This window comes from Geotrypetes seraphini, chromosome 18, assembly GCF_902459505.1.
Source record: "Geotrypetes seraphini chromosome 18, aGeoSer1.1, whole genome shotgun sequence".
Classification (NCBI taxonomy): Eukaryota; Metazoa; Chordata; class Amphibia; order Gymnophiona; family Dermophiidae; genus Geotrypetes; species Geotrypetes seraphini.
Genome location: NC_047101.1, coordinates 47,826,045 through 47,842,834, shown reverse-complemented (window position 1 = coordinate 47,842,834; position 16,790 = coordinate 47,826,045).

Here is a 16,790-nt window from a genome sequence, read left to right as displayed (position 1 = left end):
AACAGGCACCCCCTGCCTGACCATCTGTGCATGCTCAAACCCTTCTAATTCTCCCTCTCGCCGAGTTAAAGTTGGTCAGGTGGGCGGTGCCTGTTCTTGCGGGTGGGGGGGATGTCGATGCAAGCGGGGGTGGGGAGCGATGCCGGTTCTCAGGGTGGGTGCTCACAAATCGAGTCAACACTTGGTTTGCGAGACAAGTTGTGCGAGAATGTTTTGCTCATCTTGCAAAACACTCGCAAACCGGGTTACTCGCAAACCGAGGTTTGACTGTACTCATTCAAATTTTCAAATACATACAAACTTTAGTAGCCCACATTAAAGAGAGAAACAATTCACATCCATTGGGGATAGGAAATTAAAGAATTTAAAGATAACTAAATCAAAATCAAATGGTAGCTCGTCTTCAATTTTAAATCAGGAGAAACATAGTATTTGAACCCCCCCTCCCCCCCTAACTTCAGGGTGCTGAAACTGTAGCTCTAACCACTATGCCACACATTCCCACTCAAATCACCTCAAAGCATATGTGAGGTAGCAGTAAATGAAATTCAGCATAAATAAAATGTGTTTTTGAAATTTGGCACAGTCTAAGAGGAAAGGTATTTGTTTCCAGAGATGCCAAACACAATAGAAGTGACCCCTCCCTGAACACAATGAAAGAGCTTGCTCTATATCGGGGGTACTCGAAGGCAATCGCTGACACACACAGAGCTGGTTTGTTTTTCCAGCGTATGTAGAATCTGGCCTCTCGGGGGCTCTGTCTAATTCATGAACATTTATTCTACTTTTGCTTACTATCTGTCTTTGTATTTTAGATTTTGTATTTTAGATTTAATTATGTTTTACAAATCCAAGCACAAGGTGAGTTACATTTGCACACTGGCGTATTGAGGGTGGTTTGGTGGGGACAGTCAGGTTGGGGGTGGTTGCATGGAGCGGTCACGAGGCCATGGTCCGCATGCGCGTGGCTGTCGGCTCAGCCAGCCCCAATTCTTCTTACATCAATTTTCTGTTCTGAGGTAGAGCTGATGGCCACACACATGCAGACCATGGCTTTGAGACTGCTCCATGCACCCCCTCCCCATTGCCTTGAGAGGGGGGAGTGCTCCATCCGATGTGGCTGCCAAGCCAGGTACATTTGGACATTTTTAATAATAGTGTAGTTTTATGTTCCTTTGCACAGGGTCAGGAGCTCTCTGAGATAATCCTCCAAAATTCACACAAGGCCCCACAAATGGTTCAAGCAGCCCTGTCCATCTTCATAGGTGTACTTTCTGGCCATAATATGGATTTCTAATAATAGTGCATAAGAACATAAGAATAGCCTTACTGGGTCAGATCAGTGGTCCATCAAGCCCAGTAGCCTGTTCTCACGGTAGCCAATCCAGATTACTAGTACCTGGCTAAAACTCAAAGGGTAGCAACATTCCATGCTACCGATTCAAGGCAAGGAGTGGCTTCCCCCATGTCTTTCTCAATAACAGACTATGGATTTTTCCTCCAGGAAATTGTCCAAATCTTTCTTAAAACCAGCTACATTATTTGCTCTTACCACAACCTCTGGCAATGCGTTCCAGAGCGTAACTATTCTTTGAGTGAAAGAATATTTCCTCCTATTGGTTTTAAAAATATTTCCCTGTAACTTAATAGAATGACGGCGTGAAAAATCGATCCACTTGTACCCGTTCTACTCCACTCAGGATTTTGTAGACTTCAATCATATCTCCCCTCAGCCGTCTCTTTTCCAAGCCAAAGAGCCCTAACCTTTTTAGCCTTTTCTCATACGAGAGGAGTTCCTTTTATTATCTTGATCGCTCTTCTTTGAACCTTTTCTAGTGCTGCTTTTATCTTTTGTGAGATGAGGAGATCAGAATTAAATGCAATATTCCAGATGAAGTCGCACCATGGAGCGATACAGAGTAATTATTACATATTTTTGTCTTGTTAACCATCCCTTTTTAAATAATTCCTAGCATCTTGTTCGCTTTTTGGTCGCCACTTCCGCACATTGGGGCGGAAGGTTTCATTGTATTGTACACAATGACACTCGGATCCTTCTCTTGGGCACTAACCCCCAAGGTGGACCCTAGCATCTGCTAATTCTTCCCAATGTGCATCACATGGACGCCCAGTCTTCCAATTTCCTAAGGTCTGCCTGAATTGTTTCACAATATGAATGCATTTTAACAACTTTGAACAGTTTAGTGTCATCTGCAAATTTAATCACCTCACCTCGTCGTTCTAATTTCCAGTTCATTTATAAATAAGTTAAATAGCACCAGTCCCAGTACAGATTCCTTCAGCATGCCACTGTTTACATGCTTTCATTGAGAAACATGACCATTTAATGCTATCCTCTGTTTTCTATCTGATAACCAATTCCAAATCCACAACTGAACTTTGCCACCTATTCCATGACTCTTTAATTTTCTCAGGAGTCTCTCAGGAGGTTTCTGAAAATCTAGATACACCACATCAACCGGCTCACCTTTATTCACACCTTCAAATAAGCAAATTGAGGATCTTATGGGGGAAAAAATGAGGACCAGCTGAGTTCTGAGGAAAGGGAAGTGGTCACCTATGGGGGGAGGGGGTTGTACATATGAAGGGGGTTTCATAAAGGGGGATCAAGCACTAGTACTCCTTTCTGGCTCTGATTATAAACTGTGGGCCAAATGGAAGAAGCCATATCGGGTCCTGAAGAAACTAGGTCCAGTAGAATATGAAATTAGAAAGTACAGAAAAAGGGATAAGCAAATCTATTGTGAAATTACTAAGACCCCTGGTGCTCCCAGGATCCATTAAAGATAAAATCAGCAGAGTAAGATTGAGACCAGGGCTTTGTTATATTAGAGAAATAAAGACATGACAGCAAAGAGAAAGCAGACACAACATGTTTAAACTCTCACACTTATGTCTGTTTACAAGATAAATGATATTTATCCAGGTTTTTAGATTAAAACTTAAAAGATATAAATTAGATGGAGTCATTATTTGACCAGGTTATTAGTTTAATGAGGGTATTAGGTAAAAGAATATTTACTGTAAATTGCTAGTGGCACTTTTTTCCCTGAGTCATTCTAGGCCTAGAAAAATAGGTTAAGGTGATGTCATGCTAAGACTCGGTTTCCTATAGCCTGAACAAAACAAACAGAATGAAAGTGCCTTCTGCTTGCGCTGTCTGGAATCTCCCTGACAGGGCCCCATGATTGCTTTAAGTAGCTGAGGTCAGCTGGCTGTGAATCATCAGGTCTCCTGATAATGTTTAGTGGCTTGAAAGACACATGGAAGGATTTCCCTCTTCTTTCATTTTATTAAATCATGTTTTGTTCGTTAACAAATTATCTAGAAACAACACTGTTTATAAAGGCCAGAGGGACAACTCCATCTTTTAGACTGGCAGCATGATGTTGCAAAAAATGTTGGACACATCAAGAGTGAAAATTCTTTACTAGTAGAAATAGAGGGAGTGATGGAAGGAAATTGTGGCCAGAAGAAACTAAGAACATGTTCTCAATGTTGCACTGACACATTTTGTGGTTCTGGTTATTATAATAATCAAGGACACAGTTAGGTGAAAACAAAAACATAAATCTATAATCGCCCTTTCACCAACAACAGTATGATAGAAGCTGCTTCACTCCAATTGGTGCTTAAACCTTCACAGCATGAACAAGTAAATTCAAACTGAAAGGAGGAAAAAGCCTCAGAAGAAAACAGTGTTCACCAACTCCAACAGCAGCTCAAAGTGAGACCGATCAGTACTAGAGAATGACAAGGGAAAAAAATTTGTCCCCATCCCTGTCACCGCGACTACTATCCTCACCCCGTCCCCACAGCATCCATACAAGCCTCAGTACTGCAATATTTAATTTATTCCTTCCTTTATAAATCAAAGTTCTGGCTGCTGAACTAGAGAAAGATGTTCAGCTGGCAGGGCTTTGTTTATAAATTTCTATAAACACAACTAATACTACTTTACCATAAAGCAAAAAAAAGGAAAAGAAATAGAATTTTTTTTTCTACCTTTGTCTGGTTTTTGCTTTCCTCATCTTCTCATTCAATTCCTTCCATCCACTGTCTGTCTTCTCTCTGCGTCTTCCATTTGCTCTGTTACTGTGCTTCTCCCTTCACTCTCCCCCCCCCCCTCCCCCAATTGGTCTGGCACCCATCTTCTTCCCTCCACTCCCCCATAGTCTGGCATCTCTATCTTCTTCCCTTTCAGTGTCTTCTCCCCACTCTGTCTTCCCCATGTCCCTTCAGCATCTGTTCCTCTCCACCCCCCTTCAGCGTTTGTTCCTTTCCTCCACCCTCCTTCCCTCTCGCCCTCTCCCTCTCTCCCCTTTACCTTCGGCGCGTTTTGAGTAACTTTCACAAAGCCGTTGGAGCCTGCAAACAGTAGCGTGCATGTGTGGGTGGAAGCTTCTCTTCTGACACAATTGGAAGTTGCGTCAGAGGAGAAGCTCCACGCACACTACTGCTTGCAGGCTCCGGCTTTGTGAAAGTTACTCAAAACGTGCTGCGAAGGTGAGGGAGGGAGATAGATAGATTTGGGTAGTTAGGAAGGAGGGAGAGGGCCACGCACGATTGGTGATTGTGCACGTTCCTTCCCTTAACTGCGGGGACAAGGCCATTCACTGCTCCATGGGACAGTGGATGGCCTTGTCCCTGTACCCGCAGTGAGCACTTTTCCCCCCTCACCGTTTTGGCGGGTTACCCGCAGCTACCCGCGACTAGTTGCGGATAACAGCCACTGTGTCATTCTCTAATCAGTACATAAGAACATAAGAAGTTGCCTCCGCTGAGGCAGACCAGAGGTCCATCTCTCCCAGCGGTCCGCTCCCGCGGCGGCCCATCAGGCCTATTGCCTGAGCAGTGGTCCCTGACTATCCCTATAACCTACCTCTACTCCTATCTGTACCCCTCAATCCCTTTATCCTCTAGGAACCTATCCAAACCTTCTTTTTCCTTCTCTTCCTCTATTTTAAGTTCTTGTAAACCATGCCGAGCTCCACTACATCCATGGAGATGATGCGGTATATAAACTTAAGGTTTAGTTTAGATTAGTTAGAATCTGGTGGAGAAGGATATTATATTTAAAGGGGATGCGATATGACACTGGAAGCATGTGTTCTGATCTTAGCATGATCTTATCACAGCCTCCGGAAGCTCGTTCCATGTATCCACCACCCTCTGAGTGAAAAAGAACTTCCTAGCGTTTGTTCTAAACCTGTCCCCTTTTAATTTCTCCGAGTGCCCCCTTGTACTTGTGGTTCCCCATAATCTGAAAAATCTGTCCCTGTCTACCTTTTCTATGCCCTTCAGGATCTTGAAGGTTTCTATCATGTCTCCTCTGAGTCTCTGCTTTTCCAGGGAGAACAGCCCCAGCTTTTTCAGTCTATCAGTATATGAGAGGTTTTCCATACCCTTTATCAGTTTAGTTGCTCTTCTCTGGACTCCCTCAAGTACTGCCATGTCCTTCTTGAGGTATGGCGACCAGTACTGGACACAGTACTCCAGATGCGGGCGCACCATTGCACGATACAGTGGCAGGATGACTTCCTTCGTCCTGGTCGTGATACCCTTCTTAATGATACCCAACATTTTGTTTGCTTTCCTTGAGGCTGTGGCGCACTGTGCTGATGCCTTCAATGTTGTGTCTACCATCACTCCCAGGTCTCTTTCAAGGTTACTTACCCCTAGCAGTGATCCCCCCATTTTGTAGGTGAACATCAGGTTCTTTTTCCCTACATGCATTTCCCCTATGTCGTTAGGAGATAGGGAAATGTCCCTTTGGAGATCTTTGCAGTCTTCCGTGGTTTTAACCCTGCTGTAGAGTTTGGTGTCATCAGCAAATTTAATAACCTCACATTTTGTTCCCGCCTCCAGGTCGTTAATAAATATATTGAACAGGAGCGGTCCCAGCACCGACCCCTGCGGAACTCCGCTCGTGACCCATTGCCAGTCAGAGTAATGGCCCTTTACTCCAACCCTCTGTTTCCTGCCTGCCAGCCAGTTTTTGATCCATCAGTGGACCTCTCCTTGCACCCCGTGATTCCACAGTTTCTTGAGCAGTCGTTCGTGTGGTACCTTGTCGAAGGCTTTTTGGAAGTCAAGGTAAATGATGTCTATGGATTCCCCTTTATCCACCAGGCCCCCCTCAAAGAAGTACAATAAGTTGGTGAGGCGTGACCTACCCTTGCAGAAGCCGTGCTGACTCGACTTTAGCTGTCCATTGTTTTCTATGTGTTCACAGATGCTGTCCTTAATCAGTGCTTCCATCATCTTTCCCGGGACCAAGGTCAAGCTCACCGGCCTGTAGTTTCCTGGGTCACCCCTTGAACCCTTCTTGAAGATGGGCGTGACATTTGCTATTTTCCAGTCCTCCGGGATCTCTCCAATTTTTAAGGATAGGTTACATATTTGGCAAAGTGGCTCTGCTATTTCGTTCCTTAGCTCCTTGAGTACCCTTGGGTGAATCCGTCCGGACCTGGCGATTTGTCGCTCTTTAGTCTATCTATCTGCCTGAGGACATCCTAGGCTTACCTCTAGTTGTACCAGCTTTTCATCCTGATCCCCATTTACGATCTCCTCGGGTTCCGGAATATTGGATGTGTCCTCCCTCGTGAAGACTGACGTGAAGAACTTATTCAACCTGTCAGCTATCTCTTTTTCCTCCTTTACCACTCCCTTTTTGTCTCCATCATCCAATGGCCCCACTTCCTCCCTTGCCGGTTGCTTCCCCTTCACGTACCTGAAGAACGATTTGAAGTTTGTTGCTTCCCCCACCAGTCTCTCCTCATATTCTCTTGTTGCTTTCCTAACCACTCAGTGACACTCCCTTTGGTTTTCTTTGTGCTCCTTTTGGTTGTCCTTTGTTTGGTCCTTTTACCATTTTTTGAACGATGCTTTCTTGTCACTTATCGCCTTTTTCACTGCATTTGTTATCCACACTGGGTTTTTTGTTCGATTTTTTTTTTTTTTTTTTTTTTTGCACCCTTTCCTGAACCTGGGGACGTACAGGCACTGGCATTAAAAAAAAACCCTTCCATTTAAATATAACTCTGTGCAATGCAAATGTGAGAGAAAACAATTATAAGTGAAAAAAAATACTTATCTGCCGAGGATCGATTACACCTGAGGCAGCATGGATTTGAGAAATGCTGGCCATCATTGGTGCGCTGATCCTTGGCAGATAAGTAGTTTTTTTCATTTATTTAATTGTTTTCTCTGCAATTTGCATTGCACAGAGTTATATTTAAATGGAAGGATTTTTTTTAATGCCAGTGAAATACTGATCAGTCTCACCTTGAGCTGCTGTTGTAGCTGGTGAACAGTGTTTTGTGTTTTTTCTGAGGCTTTTTCCTCCTTTCGGTTTGAATTTACTTGTGCATGCTGTGAAGGTTTGAGCATTGATTGGAGTGAAGCACGCTTTTATCACACTGTTGTTGGTGGCAGGGTGATTATAGATACTATAATAGTCAAGTCAGTTGTCAGTACTCTGCTGGAGTAGTGCCGAGAAATATTCAACTCCTAGGACAGCTTAGAAACACAGAAACATGACAGCAGAAAAATGCCATATAGCCTATCTAGTCTTCCCATTCATACCCTCTACCTTTTTCTTTCTCTAAGATCGGCAACCTGCAGCTCTTCTTGCATGTGGCTGTGGCTCTCCAGGCCCCGACTCTTTAATCTCCCTCCCAACCCCATCCCCCCCCTGGCCTACCAAGGGTGGTCCAGCAGGGGTCTTTGGGGCAGGAGCACAGCCCTCTCGCTCCTGCCTCCTCGCAGCTGACTTCTAAAATAGCTGCCGTGACCTCTTGCGGTATTTCCTGTAGCACTGCAAGCCGCCACGAGAAGTCGTGGCAGTCATTTTAGAAGTCGTGGCAGTCATTTCGCCCAGCCGCTTGGAGGCAGGGGCGAAAAGGCCACACTTCTGCCACAAGGACTCCTACTGGTCCACCAAGTACTTCATCCTCACAGGAACTCATTCTTCCTGCCCCAGCAAGTTCTTTTCCTGTCCCCCATTCCTGCAAGCTCTGTCCTCACCTGCACAAGCCTCAAACACGTTAAAATCTTAAGTAGCAATATTCTAGAGCTCAGATTGTGATGTCGTAATACCTCATTCCACCAATGCCTAAGCTCCGTCCTCATCTGCGCAAGCCTCAAACACTTTAAAATCTGTAGCAACATTCTAGAGCTCAGATTGTGATGTCATAATACCTCATTCCACCAATGCCTAAGCTCCATCCTCACCTGCACAAGCCTCAAACACTTTAAAATCATAAGTGTTTGAGGCTTGTGCAGTTAAGGCAGAACTTACAAGAATGGGGCAGCAGGGGACAGGGAAAAATTTGTCCCCCTTTTCATTCTCTACCCAGCATCCTTCTGCTTTGACTATCGCCTTTTCTACCTGTTTAGCCACCTTAAAATCATCAGATATGATGATTCCCCAAGTTCCACTCTTTCGTACACTGAAGTATCAGGGGTAGGGAACTCCAATCCTAGAGAGCCGTATTCTAGTCGGGTTTTCAGGATTTCCCCAATGAATATGCATGAGATCTATTTGCATGCACTTCTTTCAATGCATATTCATTGGGGAAATCCTGAAAACCCAACTGGAATACGGCTCTCGAGGACCGGAGTTCCCTACCCCTGCCCTATATTATATTACTCCACCTCTGGACTGCTTGGTTAACTGTCACTGAACATCCCCTCCTCACCTGCTCAGTGCAGTTTAACCAGCAAGAGCCTCTCCTCCCTGGTTAAATAATTTTGAATACTGGGCCCATAAGCATCAATGTGTCTTACAAAATATAGCATCCAAATAGGTGCCTACTTGGCCTAGTTAACCTGGCGCACTCTTATAATATCACTCTCACAGTATTCAGAACCAGCAATGCCACTTAAATGGAGCTATTTGTCTGATCTTAGCGGGATCTCTCTCTTTATTTCCGTAAAAAACATTCATTTTTATAAACTGTCTAACTTACAGTACAAAAAAGGATTAAAGACTCTCCATAAAGCTTGCCTTATGTTTTAGCTATTTATGTTTTAAATAAATTGATTGTCCTAGAGGCTGATGTGCGGTGTCCCTTCCCCACTTTTGTTTTGATTTCTTTTTTAATACATAAGGAACGTTCCACTAAAGCAGTCTTACTGTCTTGTAGAAACTGTACTAATTTTGTCTTGTGTAGGTACACTTGTGTATACTGAGAGATGTATAAATTCCAACCTAAGATCTTCCTGGAAGTAAAGTTCAAGCATTTGCATGTGATCTGTGAAAGTGACTGGGTGAGAACAGGATTCAAATTACTGTGTCATGCATCCTAGAGCTAAGGTACGCCTCCTTCTATTGTTTCTTGTCCTTTCTATAAAATAAAAAAATGACTTGAAGGCACAGATAAGAGTTGACTGACTCATCCACATTGCATAACTGCTTCTTTTTTTTTTTAATTTAAAGAAAGCATGGCCAGTATTTAACCTGGTGTAACAAGCATAGCAGATTAATTCAGCTGTGTCATTGTCACAGTCTTGTAGGCCAATGACTTGTCAGGAAACTCAGGTTTGTCAGGGAGTAATTGACAGAGAGCCAGTGGTGTGCGGTGACATTCATGGTATGGGATACAGTAAAAGCACCAGATAATAGTTCCGTGCAGGGATAATCACTTTTTGCAGCACACAGTCAGCTTCCCTTTCCCCCCTTCCCTTATTGAGCCCTGGAACCTCTCCCCCAGCCAGCTGTCTCTCCTATCTTCTCATCCTGAGCAGTTTCTCTTTTACTCTCCCAGTTGCCCGGTTCCAGTAAACTCTTTTTCATGGGCCAAATCACTCCCCATCCCTTGCAGTAGCTCTCTCATGAACCCTTCCCCCATCACAGGACTCTGAGCAGCTTCCACATCTCCAGTAGTCACATTCTGCTTCTAATTTCTCTTCTCCCAGCAGTCTCCCTCCTTCTCCCCATTTCCTGTCATTATAGAGTCACTTTTTCTGCATCCCCCATCTCCTGCCCCTGCAGAAGCAATACGGGTGGCTTGGTGATCCTAATATAAGACCTCCCACTGCCACAAAAACACCACCACTAGTATCCCTTCCTAATCCTGTCCTTACTCCTGAATACCATACTCAACAGTTGACCTTTTCCCCCTCACTCATGATGCTGCTATCTTTCACCCTTCACTCCATATGACCTTCTCTTTACCCCCACACCTCTATTTGCCTTACTGTTCTCAACCCTCTTTCTTTTACCTTTTGGCCCATAACTCCATTCTCCCCTCTTTCTTCACTGCTACTCTGTGCCCCTTTTTGCCTCTACTTCCCTTCCTCTTGCCCGCCTGACTGCCACCTCACATTCCATTTCCTTATCTCCCTCACTTCCCAAATTCCCTCCTGCCCCACCCACTCTCTCTATCCCCATACTTTATTCAGCACTAATATTCCTCAGCCAGCTTCTTCTGTCTTTTCCTCCCTTCTCCCTCTCATATCCCCCTCCTGACACACAGTACTAGTATACTCCATAGACTCTCTGTTCTCCTTAGCAGGCTAAACCTCAGTTCTCTTAATTAAAAAAAAAAAAAAAAAAAAACCCTCCAGATTTAAACTACTAAAAAAAAAACCCAAAACCCTCTTTCCTTAGTTCCATCCCACCTTCTATTGTGGATATCAGGTTGTCAGTGTGTTAGCCATGACAGGCAAGACTGGAGAGAAAAAAGGCTTCCAGAATGAAGGCGGCAGATGGTTCAGGAATAGGGTTCACAAATATAAGGTGGGCCATAGACAAGGCAACAATGCAGGAGGCTAAGCCGCACAGTAAACAGCACATGGAAGAGCTCCCCCTTGTGTACCTTACACGCCAGCACCAGCAGCATCTTTTGAACCTGCCTGATCCTCTGATTCACTGAAGTGTAAACAAACAGAAATGCAATGACCACAGTGATACACAGGTTGAGGCAATGAGAACCAGGGATTCACTGAATTCCTTGAAGACCCTGGCACTCAACACTGAAGAAAGACCAGAAAATAACATGCATCTGTGTAGCTATAAAACTGAGGGGAATGGAGGGATGTATAGTACAAAAATCCAAAAATATTACTCCAAGACAAAAGCACCACACAAGCCAAGAAAGCTAGCTTATTACTTAAGCGAAGACAAGCCTCAGACAAACAGAGGTGGACCCACACTCTTCCACCAAAGCATCGTAGGCAAAAAACTTTCGCACAATTTTTAAAGTTAGCAGGTGGGAGCAAAAAATATCCGAGAATGATTAATGGTAAAAACCACTGAACACAAACAGGCCAGGCCAACGATAGTTTCATGGCCGGTAACCACTGCTTCAGGGCCTTAGCGCCAAATCCAGGCTATCGGTATCCTAAATGCTGCTTTGGAGTGATATTTTTGAATTTTTGTGCTATGAAAGTAAGACATAATCAGAAGAAAGACCCTGGAACTAATGTATGAGAACATGTATTTATAAAATCTCTTTGTTGATTCAGAAAAAGGTTTTATATTTGCTGATATACAGTGCCTGGGACTAATATGGCTAAATTTTGTGCTTGATTATCATCATCATCGTCGTCAACATCATGAGCAATATTTATTAGCTGCACAACAAAAACTGTTCGAGTGGTTTATATAAGTAGGTTTTATAAAATAAATCCAGAAACATTAGCATTACAATCTACAAACAAAAAAATAAACACAAGTCATTAAAAAGCAAACACTAATAACTAAATAATAACACTAATAACACTAATAACATGTTAATAACTAAAGCAAATAATCTAAATCAGCTTAAATTAACCTTATCACCTCTTTATGATACTATTTATTTGGTATGTCAATGAGGGCAAAGAGTCAAATATCCTCAAAAAATAATAAGCGCTTGGAAGAATTGGAGTAGATTAAACTTTAATTTCTGGTGGAATTCTTTGTGCCATATATATAAGATGGAAAGAATATTAGCCATACAGAAGACATTTTAGTAAATTCAAGGATGTTTGGGGACCATTAACAGATTATTGTAATGAGTAAATAGCATTTTTTCCCTTAGTTATATAATTGTAAATGAGGGGGTGGGGGGGGGTTCTGATCTTATATTAAATGTTTGAATTAGTAGAAAAGAATATATTATATGATATACGTGATTACATATGATATGGGAAGGGGGGGATAAATTTCATTTCATTAATATAAGATGATTGTAATAGAAATTCAAGTGATGTTTGTAAGGTTAAATGTTGTTTCTGATTACACTTGTTGTAAGTTGTAAAACTGAATAAAGAATTTAAAAAAACCAACCCAAAAAAACCTTCTTACCTCTTTTAAAAATTAAGCAAATAACCAGGCTGTACATTTATAGTGGAAAAGCAAGTAACCTTCAATAAAATACAATCCAGCATCATGCTCCATAAATAGGAATCAATATAAGTAGTAGTTAGAGCCTCTTCCTGGTTTTGGACAGAGAGGCCTTGCGTAGTCAGAGGGATTGGGAAGGGGGGAGGGGTTTGGAAGGTTCTGGATCTAGATATGGACAGGGTAAGGGGATTAGGTGGGGGAGGTGGGGAAAGAGTGGCATTTCGGGGCCTATAAGGTTCTGTTCTTGAGCCTGTTCTTTTTAACGTTTTTATAAATGATATTGCTGAAGGGCTGTCGGGTAAGGTTTGCCTTTTTGTGGATGATACCAAAATCTGCAATAGAGTAGACATCCTGGATGGTGTGAATAACATGAAGAAAGACCAAAGTAACCAGATAACCACTGCAGACACAAAGTACAGACCCCCACACACTCCCCCAGTGATCACTGACCCCCCCACCACCGCCATAGAAATTGGAATAAAACGTATATACCTGACTCCAGAACATCAGCACCTGTTATAGGAAAGCCCTAGTAGAGCTGAACAGAGGTGGTTTAAGTAGTCTGGGGGGTGGGCTAGTGAACCATAGAGAGATAAAATAAAATAAAAGGTATTTCCCATGTAGGCAAACTTGGGTCATCCCTCCCCTTTAGAATCACTGAGATCTGGAATAACCTCACCTCCCCTCTCTGAACCTCAAGCTCCCTCCAACTCTTCCGCAAACACCTAAAAACCTGGCTATTCTCAAAACTGTAACACTTCCCCCCTCTCACCTTCCCCCTTTACACCTAACTCTTTAATCTCTCCACTGTAGTTCCTCTCTCATCTTTCTTCCTGTAAACCGTGCCAAGCTCCGCATGGAGATGGTGCGGTATATAAACCCAAGGTTTAGTTTAGTTTAGTTTAGTTTAGAGAAGGACCCAGGCCCATAAGCCACTCTAACCACTGCATTCATGATGGAAAATGTGAGTCCACCAAAGCCCCAAGAAACCCTACTCTACTGCCATATAGGTGGTACCTGTAGCCATAAGAGCTATTGGGGTTGTAGACAGGTGGGTATAATAGGTTTTGGGGGGCTCACCATGACCTGCAAAGGAGTTGTGGCACCCTTTTTATGAAGTTCACAGCAGTGGCCTGTAAGGCGCCCCACTACTGTTGCCATGTCTGGGTAGCCAGTCCATCACTTTGCTGGCTCTTTCCCACATCCAAAGGTCTTGTTCTAGGAGTTTGAGGCTTGGATGATTTTTTTGGGACAAGAATGTAGTATAAAGATAGACATACTAGCAGTCTGGATGAGAAGTAGACGATTTTTGAAAGAAAATAAATTTTGGACATTTTTTTTGAGAATGGACTTTGGACACTGCTGACTTTGGGCGACAAGCACCCTAGGCCTAAAAGGGACTTAATAATAATAACAGTTTATATACCGCAAGGCCATAAAGTTCTATGCAGTTTACAATGGTTAATAATACAACAAAACTGAATAAAACTAAAGTTAAGCCAATAACTAAAAAATCCTAAAGATCTGATTATTGCATGATAAAATTTTATAAATCAGCTATCTAAGTACTTCAAAAACAGATAGAAACATAGAAAAAGACGGCAGAAAAGGGCTATAGCCCACCAAGTCTGCCCATTCCAAATACCCGCCCCCCTGATTGTGAAACTGTGTGAACTGATTGTGAAACTGTGAAACTGCTGTGAACTCCCCTAGGGATCCCATGTGAATATTCCATTTTCTCTTAAAATCTGACACGCTGTTGGCCTCAATCACCTGCAGTGGGAGTTTGTTCCAATGATCCACTACTCTTTCAGTGAAGAAGTATTTTCTGGAGTCGCTATGGAACTTCCCTCCCCTGATTTTCAGCGGATGCCCCCTGGTGGTCGAGGATCCCATGAGGTAGAAGATATCTTCTTCCGACTCGATGCGGTCCGTGATGTACTTAAACATTTCAATCATGTCTCCCCTCTCTCTTCGTTCCTCAAGTGAGTACAGCCGCAGTTTATTCAGTCTTTCTTCATACGTGAGATCCTTGAGCCCCGAGACCATCCTAATGGCCATTCGTTGAACCAACTCGATTCTCAGCACATCCTTCCGGTAGTGTGGCCTCCAGAATTGAACACAATATTCCAAATGAGGCCTCACCATGGACCTGTATAGCGGCATCATGACTTCAGGTCTCCTGCTGACAAAACCTCTACGGATACAACCCATCATTTGCCTTGCCCTGGAGGAAGCCTTCCCCACTTGATTTGCAGCCTTCATGTCATCACTAATGATCACCCCTAGATCACGTTCGTCGTGGTCCTGGCCAAGGTCTCACCATTTAGTATGTAGGTTCTGTGCGGGTTTCTCTTACCCAGGTGCATTACCTTACACTTTTTAGCATTGAAGCCTAGCTGCCATGTTGCTGACCACCATTCCAGCAGCAGTAGATCCTGCGTCATATTATCAGGCAAAATGTTTTTACCTACTATGTTGCAAAGTTTGGCGTCGTTGGCGAACAGTGATACCCTTCCTCTAAGTCCTTGGGTCATATCTCTTATGAATAAGTTGAATAGAATCGGGCCCAAGACCGAGCCCTGCGGCACTCCACTGATCACGCCTGATGTTTTGGATGGGGTACTGTTTACCACCAACCTCTGAAGTCTACCACTCAGCCAATCCTCAACCCATGTAGTTAGAGTGAACCCTAATCCTATCGATTTCAGCTTCTTCAATAACCTTCGGTTTGGGACGCTATCAAAAGCTTTACTGAAGTCTAAATATACTACATCCAGTGACTCTCCGGCATCTAGTTGTCTAGTAACGCAGTCAAAAAAGCTAATTAGGTTAGATTGGCAGGATCTGCCCTGGGTGAATCCGTGCTGGTGGGGATCACGTAGGTTTTCCTCGTCTAGGATTGTGTCAAGATTTCGTTTGATCAGTGTTTCCATGAGCTTGCACACTATAGACGTGAGACTCACTGGTCTGTAGTTTGCCGTCTCTGTCCTGCAGCCCTTTTTGTGGAGTGGGATAACATTGGCGGTTTTCCAGTCCAAGGGGACTCTTCCTGTGTGTAGGGAAAGATTGAAAAGAACAGATAGTGGTTCTGCCAGGACTTCACTCAATTCCCTGAGCACTCTGGGATGTAGGTTGTCCGGTCCCATGGCTTTGTTTACTTTGAGTCTTGATAGTTCGTAGTAGACGCTACTGGGCGTAAACTCAAAGTCTTGAAACGGGTCCTTCTGGCTGTCTACCGTTTGAAGCTGTGGACCAGCTCCCGGCGCTTCACAGGTGAAGACTGAGCAGAAGTATTCGTTTAGTAATTCTGCCTTGGCAGAATCTGATTCTACAAGGTTACCGTCCGATTTCTTCAGGCGTTCTATCCCATCTTTGTTTCTTTTCCTGTGACTAATATAGCTGAAGAAGGATGTTTCTTAATGTTCCGTGCTAGATCTTCTTCCATTCGGAGTTTGGCCTCTCTGACTGCTATTTGGACAGCTTTAGATCTGTCCAGATAGTCTTTTTTCGCCTCTCGTTTTCCTAAATGTTTGTAGGTGACGAATGCTTATTTTTTCTTTTTAACGAGGTCTGAAATTTCTGCACTGAACCATTGGGGTCTTTTGTTCCTCCTGCGCTTACTTACTGTTCTTATGTAGCGGTTTGTTGCTTCGTGTAGGGTGGACTTCAGAGTCGACCACATATCCTCCACATTGTTAGGTTGTGCTTGTTTATGTAACTCCTGATGGACAAAATCTGCCATGAAGTCTGTGCCTCTAAAGTTGAGAACCCTCGTTGCTGTGTTTGACCTTGAAAAACCTTTCTTGAGGTTAAGCCATACCATATTATGGTCGCTGGAGGCCAGTGTATCTCCAACTGAGACATCTGAGACGCTATCTCCATTGGTGATAGCCCTAGTGGGCTCCAATACCATTTGCTTGAGTCGTGCACCCTTTATGGAGTTCAAAATTCTTTTGCTGCCACACGTAGTCGCGGAGAGTGTGTTCCAATCTGCATCGGGCATGTTGAAGTCCCCTAACAGCACTGTCTCCCCGTAGAGTGATGTTCTCTATGTTTTCGATTAGTTCTATGTCTTTGTCTTCCTGTTGTCTTGGAGGTCTGTATATCACACCAAGGTATAGGCATTTTTCATTTCCTCTGACCAGATTCACCCAGAGGGATTCCCAAGTGTATCTAATATCTGTAATTCTGGTAGTTTTGATGTTATCCTTAGTGTATAGTGCTACCCCTCCCCCTAACTTGCCCTCTCTGTCGCGACGTAGTAGGTTGTAGCCTGGTATAACCATATCCCACCCATGCGAGTCCGTGAACCAGGTTTCTGATATTGCTACCACGTCTAGGTCAGCGTTTATTATCTCAGTCTCTAATTCTAGAATTTTATTGCCCAAGCTGTGTGCATTAACATACATAGCCCTCCATATGTTTTTAGATG